At 47.9% G+C, this 9,961-nt stretch overlaps 1 pseudogene across 1 annotated transcript; it reads right to left on the bottom strand.

Moving 5' to 3' along the window:
- Window positions 1-252: 252 nt before the first annotated feature.
- LOC307049513 (adenylate kinase 2, mitochondrial-like) lies at window positions 253-7,955 on the bottom strand (annotated as a pseudogene). The gene is made up of 2 exons: window positions 7,831-7,955; window positions 253-938 (listed from the first exon to the last, which is right to left on the bottom strand). The product of its transcript is annotated as an adenylate kinase 2, mitochondrial-like (transcript).
- Between the last annotated feature and the right edge of the window lie 2,006 nt (window positions 7,956-9,961).

The raw sequence follows: 9,961 nt of genomic DNA, 5'->3' as shown, positions 1-9,961 counted from the left end.
ACAGTGAGAGGCCCGCGTACCGCAAAAATAAAAAAAGTCAATTTTTCCCTTTGCTTATACTTTTTAGGATTCCTACTCCATGGAAAAGGAATCGCTTCACTACAGCACTGCTGCTCTTCCCATTCTCCTCTTGAGCCCTCACCAATCTCCCTCTCCATCCTTGACCACCCCTCCCCTCTGCCCAGCACCTAAGAGCAGGGATCACGCCGCAGGGTGATGAGCAGTGGTGCAGTCTCGCCTGGCCTTCTGTTACTAGGATGTGGCTTTGGAGAAGGCTGCTAGGATGCTTACAAACACAACGTCAGGGGTCTGGGATGCGTCGATGGCAGAGTGGATCACCCGTTTACTGTAGTACTCCACCAGCGGGGCAGTCTGAGTGTGATAGGCCTCCAGGCGGATTTTCAAGGCCTTCTCATTATCATCTGATCAGCGGACCAAGGGTTCCCCGGTGATATCATCTTTCATGGGCTCCTTTGGGGGGGTTGAACTCCTCGTGGTAGGAACGGCCACTCTCGGGGTGAATCAGTCTTCCTGTGATTCTCCGGATCAGCAGAGAGTCTGGGATTCTGAATTCAATCACAGAATCAAGCTTCTCTTTCCTCTTCTCCATGAGGTCATCAAACATTTCTGCCTGCCTCACAGTCCGAGGGAAGCCTTCTAGAAGAAAACCATTTTTGCATGGAGGCGTTTCCAAATTCTTCTCAATGAGCTCCACGACCATTTCATCGCTCACCAGTTTCCCGGCATCCATAGTTGCCTTCAGCTTTTTTCCCAGCTCTGAGCCAGAAGCCACCATGGCCCTCAGCGTGTCCCCAGTAGCCAAATGGGAGACACAGAAGTTTTCAGTCAACTTGGGTGCCTGGGTACCCTTGCCAGCTCCGGGTGGCCCCAGAAGCACGGCCCGGATGCCTTCAGGACACTTGAACACGTTCTTAAACCTGCGTTTGTCACAGTGTTGTGATTATTCATTAAACGTAGGTTTCTTCCACTTTACAGAGAGCTGTTGTGAGAACAGATTTTCTCCTGTATCCTCAGTGCCCAGCACAGGCCCAGTGGAACCTCAAAGCTCCTGCCCAAGTTCAGCGCTCAACTTTGGTGATACTGGCAGAGTGACAGGTAATGAGGTAAACTGAGGCAGAAGGCCAGTCTGATGGCCTGGACCAGCACTGTATCTTTTTAAAATGTTGACTGGGGCTTCCCTGGTGGCACAGTGGTTGAGAGTCCTCCTGCCGATGCAGGGAACACGGGTTCGTGCCCCGGTCCGGGAAGATCCCACATGCCGCGGAGCGGCTGGGCCCGTGAGCCATGGCCGCTGAGCCTGCGCGTCCGGAGCCTGTGCTCCGCAATGGGAGAGGACACAGCAGTGAGAGGCCCGCGTACCGCAAAAAAAAAAAAAAAAAAAAATGTTGACTGGGGTTAAATGTTTTTCACAGATGATAATGTTGTTGACACTTTTTCAGCTGCTTCTTTCCACTGGATAACTCTGTTTATAGTGGGTTAGCTCTTCAATAGCTTATTCTTTTTTGTGTTTTCCATTTAAAAACATGGCTATAGCCTCACGTGCTGCAGCACGACATATGGTTCGTTGCTAGGCTAAACGCGGACATCTGTTGAAGGCCAGCCTAGGGCTGGTGTCCTAGGGCCATGCTTATCTGGGACAGGATGTCAGACAGATCATTTGTTCATAAGGAACAAAACCCCACTCCTACTAAAGTAAATAAAACAGACAGTGCAGGGGGGTCTCCCAGACAGTCACTGGTACAGCTCTGGGGACACACTTGTTGAACGGGTGGATCTCCTTTTTTGGAGTTCGTTATTCACATGCCACCCCTGCACGTGGCTGCTTCTTTCTGTCCCTCTTTCAGTGTGCCAATTCTGAATTCCTGGATAGAGGCTACGTCTGCATATTGGCTCATCTTGGTTTGAGAATCTATCCTGGACCCAAGAGGAGAGTCTCACAGGAGAGGAGCTAACCCTCCTAGAGGTCGTGTTCAATAAAAATTAACCTGGAAGAAAAACTGGGAACTTCTCTGCTTGCAAGGGAAGCTCATTCAGAAGCCACAACTTTAGAAGTAAGTAAGCTGGGACCAAGAGGAAGTAGACTAAAACTATCTGGGAGAACAAGGGCTTGGCAAAATCTAGGGTATATCTAGAGGACAGTAACAGGTTGTATAACAGGAAACAGAAATGGTTTCCCTTTGCAAAGTGCTCTCCTGTTTACAGAGCGCAGTCCTGTACACTGGCTGTCCAATGAGTTTCCCAAGGTCAGAACTGAGTCTAGTTCAAATACGTATTCCTTCATATTCCTCATGACATTCCGGTACAAAGCAGGTGTCTGGCAAATGTCAGGCAAATGAATACATTTGGTCCTTCCGGTAATCCTGTGAGGCAGATGTGACATAAAGTAGAACCACTTGGTGGTGAAGGAAGCAAAGGTTCATTGTAAATAACTGATGTGCCCAGGATCACACACATTGCATACGATGAAAACAACTCAAGTCTTGGACTTCTGTCTCCTGGCCAAGTGGCCTTTCCACGATACCATAAAGAAACGTGAACTAGCCTTAAAGATCAGGGAGTGTGAGAGGGAACATGATGGTGGATGGAGGGGTGGGGAGCAATTGTGATGGATATTGCTGTTTTGACAAGATGCCCTTTAACTTCATTTCACCCCTTATGTGGTACACTTAGAACGGGGATTGTAAACTTTTACTGTAAGTATCTTGTTGTCTTTTTTCTGGGGAGGGGTACCCTAAAATGTCTTAAAGTGAAAGTGGAAGCTTAGTTTCATTCAAACAAATCTGCCATCCACCTTCAGCTGGGCTCCTTACAAAGACTCCTCTTTAACACTTAGTGCCAGAGGGCGACATCTGGTTGCATAGCTCTCCGGGGATTTCAAGGGCTTTGTTCAGAGCCAATTAAGCCCACCTGTTCCATCTCCCCCGCAGGAGCTGGAACAGGCAAAAAGGGTTAATGTGCTTTTCTAAAGCAGTGCTCCTCCAGCACTTATCAAATGCTACCCTCACCTCTTCCCTGCCTCCCTCTATTAATGTTAACTAGGCAGGAAAGGCTCGATGTTGACTGAAAGGACTCAGGATTCCATTTTTGAGGAGCTGACAAGTAGAGAAAATTCATATATGATACGGCTGGAAGCAATAGCTTTTTCTCTAATTTGTTATACTGGTTCTTATCCATAGCTTTGTCTTTTTTTTTTTTTTCTGAAGCGTTCCTATGTTCCAGGGCAAAGGTAGGCAGCCCGAAGCACCTTTCCATCTTGCTTTGTCTGCGGTGTTTTTAACGAGCCACTCTCTTGGAGTAAGGACTGTGCACTGCTGGGGGTCCTGACCTCCTTTCCCTTCCACCCTCTTGAATGTTCATTCTCCCAACCTGGAGAGAGTTTGCTCTATGGACAGATGCCTTTGACAGCACAGAATCCCCGCTGTGTGTGCGCTGTGTTGTCTGCCACCCTGAGCATCCATGTTTCCTGAAAACAATGTTGAGAATTTAGCTGTCGTGGTGTCCCCCTCTGAGCTGCTTTGTGGCTTAGCCTGTCACAGAGAGGATTTGGGACGAGAGCTGCTGCTCCTAGGGTTTAGTGAGTTGTTCCTCTGGCAGAGAGGTTTAAATTGAAGTGGCGAAACTTCCTAAGACCCTCTTAAGAAAAATAGGGGGGTGGTTAATGTGAGGAGTCATGTGGACTAGAACTAGTACTGGAAGCAGAAAGCCACCAAGATCAGAGGCTGCCACTAGGTACTTTCCCAGCGTCCCAGTCTGATTGGTTTTGTTGATTGCTGTTGCCTCCACAGCATCTCATGGAGGTGCCCACAGATGAAACACTCTTGTATCATGCGCCCATCTCTTCTCCAGTCAGTGGCTACCACCGGGCAAGGAAGAGTCCAGCATTGCCTCTGTTCAGGGAGCTGAGGACAGGGCAGTCCTAGCTAGAAGATGACGATAAGCATGGAAGATTGTCATGATCAGAATAGACAGCCCATGACTCATGCAGATAGCCAGTGAGGAGAGGGGCGGGACTGAAAAAGAAGGTGGCTTTGTTTGCTGGTGGAAGCCATGTAAGACCTGAGACTTGAGTGAACACAGCTGGCCCATAATTTAATTCTTTCTGCTGCCACAAAATAGCTATGGAATGCCCCCTCTCCCTTTCATGTGTCCGTTGTATTTTTGATAACTCCTGTCCCCTTCAAGCCTGACCTTTCTGATCATTTAAACTAGATCTTATATGAGTAATAATTATAGTGCATATCTGTTTTTGCTTGTCCAGCTTTTCTTCCCTCGTGTTTTTTTTGTTTGTTTGTTTGTTTTTTGCAGTACGCGGGCCTCTCACTGCCGTGGTCTCTCCCATTGCGGAGCACAGGCTCCGGATGCACAGGCTCAGCGGCCATGGCTCACTGGGCCCAGCCGCTCCGCGGCATGTGGGATCTTCCCGGACCGGGGCACGAACCCACATCCCCTGCATCGGCAGGCGGACCCCCAACCACTGCACCACCAAGGAAGCCCTTCCCTCGTGTTTTGAGAGCACTTCCCAGTTTTCCATTGGGGAATCACCCGCCACTTTCAGTCCATGTGTTGAAGTGGAGCTGGTCCCATTCCCATTCCCATCCTCTTGGATATGGTGATTGTTTCAAAACTGACCACATGGCCCAAGCTTGACCATTAAGAAACTGCTTTGCTACTTTTGCCTTCCCTACATTTAGGGAAAGAAAGTCTCTCTCTTTCTGAAATTTCAGACTCTCAGGTCCATAAAAATATAGAACTGCGGGGGTCATTTTTGCCACCATTTGAGCCCAACAGAAGAGAGCCATCAAGAGCTAGAAACATTGTCCTGATGAAATCATTGAGCCCCTGGACTTAGCCAAGCCTAAAGGTGAATGAGACTCTGGACATCTCAGTGATGTGAGCACGTCTCCACCTCGCTACCCCACCTTGCAAATTTTTGTGGCTGAAGTCAGTTTCAATGAGTTTCTGCCATTCGTGGCACTAAGAGTCCTGATGGATGCAACGATGTCACAAGGGGGAGGAGATTGGGGGACAGAAGGAAGAGGTTTGTCCTCTGCTCAATCCCAGGGTTACTTTTCAGGGGGTGGGAGGGTCTGTCTGATTCCACAGGCCCGCTGGAAATCTCAGTCCTGGAGAATGAGTTCTAAGATTAGCATCTGGGAAGCAAGGGCTCAGGAAACTCTTCTCCCTGCCAGGGTGGGGGGTTAAGTCAAAGGTGCTGGGATCGGCTTCTCAGTGTGGTCTCCTAGAGAAAAGTCCCCTCTTAAAATGCGCCTCTTTGGTATCTCTGTATTTAGGCCCCATTGTCTCATACTGGATTGTCCCCTACCTTGAGACTGGTGTGATGGGGTGACTGTGGGCTGCCCTCCATGCAGGAGTGTCTCCTGTCCTCAGAGTGGACTGCAGGCGGTTAGTTTTAGGTGTGGGAGAAACACCACCTCTTCCCTCCTTTTCCCAGGAGATCTCCGTTTTCCTGGTCTTAGGAATGGTGAGGTCGAGTTAGGGTGTGAGTCAAGGGGGATGAAGCCAAAGAGATTCCTAGGCTGGCTTGACCTCCAGCTCGTGATTCTGTTGTCTGCTTCTGTCCTCGTCCACTCCTCTGACTCTCCCTCATCAATATGCCACCAGCGCAGCTGCCTGTGTGCACAGGAGGTCACCAACATCTGGGCCAGGGCATGACTTCGCGATGCTCCCAAGCCCAGGAGATTTCTCCTCTCCCAGCTCTGTGCTGTTCTTTGTCTCCCAGGCCCCCGCAGAGACTTGGAGCCTCAAACCACCTTTCCTGGAAGCAGCTCTCTCCATGTCCAGCCCCACCTCTCCCTTGTAGGGCTGAAAGCCAGTCCCAGGGATTGGGGATGGGTGGCACACCATCGCCCTAAAAGTCCCATCTTTCTCCTTCACGTATACCAGCTCACATTCACAAACAACTCATGTAAATAAACAGCTGGAGTCCAGCTCTCGGCTGGAATTAGGTAGCACCGCCTAGTACTCCATCTTTCCAAGGAAACGCTGACCACAAGAAGCCTAGACGCTCGAAGAAAGTACCTACTTTTTAGTTAGCAGAATCTACTTTGCAGATATCAAAAGTCCTTCATAAGAAAGTGGCTTATTGTTCAGTTGTTAGCAAAGGGGTCTGTTCTACACAGAGGCGAGTTTCCTTTTGCAGCTGTGAGCTAATTTCTCTCTCCGCTAAACAATGGTTCCCTCTCGTGCTCTCTCTCTCTCCCAGGAAGTGGTGTTTGCACAGTGCTCCTTGAGTAACGAATCCCCAGGGAACGAACCTTCTTTGCAGGATGTGGGGCTGTGCTAAAAAACCCTTCATAAATCATGCAGCCGTGCTCCCCGCGCTGGCAGCCGCATGCCAGCATTCCACAACACACAGCTCCTGTTTGGCACCGCCGCGCTGAAGGTAAGGGGACAGAAGTTGCTAGTCTGTAAAGTTGTTCCCTCTTCCCTGTTTCATTTCTGTGTCCTTCCATCTCCCCTAGGTGGGAAGGGTCCTCACCCTCATTCCTCCTTCCTGCTTCCTCTTCGCTCTTCCCCTCCCCCGCTCTGATCCTTTGGTCCACCCCCCGCCCCCCCCAACCAGCTCCCCATCCCACATCTTACGAACAGTGAAAAATGAAACCAGTTTACACTGAAGATTTAATTAAATCAAATATATATATATATATATATTTTTTTTTTTTTTTTTTTTTTTTTTTTTTGCGGTACGCGGGCCTCTCACTGCTGTGGCCTCTCCCATTGCGGAGCACAGGCTCCGGACGCGCAGGCTCAGCGGCCATGGCTCACGGGCCCAGCCGCTCCACGGCATGTGGGATCTTCTGGGACCGGGGCACGAACCCGTGTCCCCTGCATCTGCAGGCTGACTCTCAACCACTGTGCCACCAGGGAAGCCCTAAATCAAATATTTGCGTTTTAAGCTGTATAGTAGAAAAATAGGATTCTCTTACTCCTGTTAAAGGAATCCCAGGCACCAGGTGGATTTCAGCAAGCAGGTAGAAAGATGTGGAAAGAACAAGTCCCTTGAATAAGCACAAGGTCTAGTCAACTGGCTATGAATCCAGATAACAAAATTTTAGAAAATATACCGTGATTGTGTCCCCTGAATTACTGAGTTTATTGATGACAGGAAATGCAACCCCTGTTCTGACGAGGTGGTGATGAGCACTAGATCCTGTTCTTAGAATTTTCCACATCTGATGATTGGAAGAATGTTCCATGGAACTGCGCTCTGGCTCTATCCATTTCAGAATGCATTTCTCCCCCCTTACCCACATATGTCTGGTGTTGGGTGGCAGAGGACCCATTGACATGGCTCTAGCACCTCTTGCCCTGCACCTTTATAAGCCAGCACGGTGTATAGGTGTATTCCTGGAGGACATTTCCTACAGCAGGACTATAAGCGATACTGATATAACTGTACATGGAAGAGACCTTGAACTTCATAACTATAATCCACCAAACCCAATCGAAATGGATCCCCAATTCAACTCCCCCTTAGTTGGATCCCCAAGATGCTCATGACCTCTTAATACCACGTGATGTGAGGATCAGTAAGAAAGAGGGGAAATCAGGTTAGAAAGAGACAGTGTCTTAAAGCACTTGTTAACCCACTCTGGCTAAGGTATCTTACTTCTGCAAATTTTACAAACACATATGACCAAGTAAATAAATTTCAAGAGCCCCTCACAGGATCTTAGAAGGGCCTTTGCAAGGGAGGAGCACTGAAGTTTAATTTCTGTCAGCTTCACAGCCAATCTGCCTCTGCTTATGAATTGCGGGACATGGGTAAACCATCAGCCTCTCCTTTACCGCCCACTTCTTTCTTGACGTGGAAGGCCCTGCACTAACATGAGTCTGACAGCCCCTTCCTCCAGACTGCCCACTTGGACCTGAACTTTCTCCACTGCCATCAGCCTTCTCAGCCCGAGCTCCATCTCCCCTGACCTCAACTCAACAGCTTCCTTTCCTCTAAGAATACCAGGTACGAGTTTTATTGTCCTGTTTGTTTTTGTTTTGGGGGGTCATCAGTGATTTTTTTTTTTACATCACAAACACTGTTTTATTTCTGCCTATGTTCTAGTCTATATTCTGCCTATATTAATTCTGCTTCTAGGTTGGAGCTTTTAACAAAGAGCTTCCCCAGAATGCATCCTCTCTGTTTCACAGCTGCATTACTCTGCTGGGATTTGGTAGAGCTCCTGGGCTCTGATGCTAGGGACCTCTGCTTTGCTGTTATGTCTTAGAGTGGTTATTTGGTTTTGCTTTACTCTGTCTCTGACTGGATGATTGATGCAGTGAACTCATAAGGATTCTTTCAGGTGCAAGGGATGGACATCCCAACTCAGCGTAGCTTAAGCAAAATGAAGGGGAATATTTTGGGCTCACGTAGCTGGTTTGGCCAAGGTTAGTTCTGACTTCAAGCACAGTTGGATCCAAGGGCACGTGCAGTTTGGTCTTCTTTACCTTGTCATCTCTTGGTTCTACTTCTCTCTGTGTGTCGGCCTTATTCTCTTCTACTGTAGATGGGCAGTGAGGTACCTGGCCACTAGCAGCTCCAGGCTTACATTATCACAGCTTATGATGTAAGAGGAAAGACATAGCTTATCTTTCTTGGTATGTACTGTTCAATCCCATTGAAGGACTCTGACTGGCTCTGCCTTGGTCACATGCCCTTCTCTTGGATTAATCACTATAGACAGGACATGGGGAACCAGGACTGGCCAGGCCAGGGTCACTTGCCTACTCCTGCCTTGGGAGTTGGACACAGCAATTGGCACCTGCTCTTCAAATCTCATCATTGGAGTGGGGAGAGTCCCTCAAATGACCAAAGAGGCATCCTAAATAAATTGAGCATGTATTCCCTAAACATAGGTAAAGCTGAATATTATGGACAAATGGAAATGTTTTTCATTAATATTTACATAACATCTTCCTTGCTTCCCTAAAGTTGCAATTTTATTCCTTCAGTATGAAAGCCATTTAAAATTAGCCTGGCATACAGCATCTTTGATATTCTATTATTCTCCTATATTGCAACTAGGTCTGTGTTGTATGTCAGTTTTCCAGGAAATAGATTCTGAGATTTATGTGCCAAGTGGAGAGTGAAGGAAGAAGGATTGGGCAAAAGAGAATTGAATTGCAGTGTAGTTGAAACAGAGGCTTCAGGTGATCTTATGGGAGTTTTGGAACTCAGATGGCCCTTCAGAGTTGTTCTAGGTGAGGTAAGAGAGGTCTGGACTTTGTATCCTCCTCTGAGCAGCCACTGATGGAGCCTGCACCCAGGAGCAGCTCTGTGGCTGAAGACAGGTCCTGGAGAGGACTCAGCTGCAAGCCATCAGTATCCAGCTCTCCCAGCAGCTGGCAAAGTGAGTTGCTAGTGTTGAAGGGGAATGTGAGTAGCGCCCTACTGCATCCACTTCAGTGGATTTCCAAAGAGTGGAAAAAAGACTCACAAAATTCTAATACTTAAATATTAAGGGCCAAGTGAGATGCCAATATATCCTTATACATGTTATCGCTCAGTATTTTTATTTATAATTACAGAATTTGAGTCATACACTTTAGACTATATTTTAATCTGTTCCTTGCAACGTGTGGGTTTTTTTTTTAACATCTTTATTGGAGTATAATTGCTTTACATTGTTGTGTTAGTTGCCGTAAAACAAAGTGAATCAGCCATACGTGTACATATATCCCTATATCCCCTCCCTCTTGCGTCTCCCTCCCACCCTCCCTATCCCAGCCCTCTAGGTGGTCACAAAGCACCGAGCTGATCTCCCTGTGCTATGTGGCTGCTTCCCACTAGCTATTTTACATTTGGTAGTGTATATATGTCCATGCCACCCTCTCACTTCGTCTCAGCTTACCCTTCCCCCTCCCTCCCCGTGTCCTCAAGTCCATTCTCTATATCTACATCTTTATTACTGTCCTGCCCCTAGGT

The sequence above is a fragment of the Hyperoodon ampullatus genome (genome assembly GCF_949752795.1).
Source record: "Hyperoodon ampullatus genome assembly, chromosome: 3".
In the NCBI taxonomy this organism is placed as follows: Eukaryota; Metazoa; Chordata; class Mammalia; order Artiodactyla; family Ziphiidae; genus Hyperoodon; species Hyperoodon ampullatus.
This window is presented reverse-complemented; position numbering and strand designations above follow the sequence as displayed.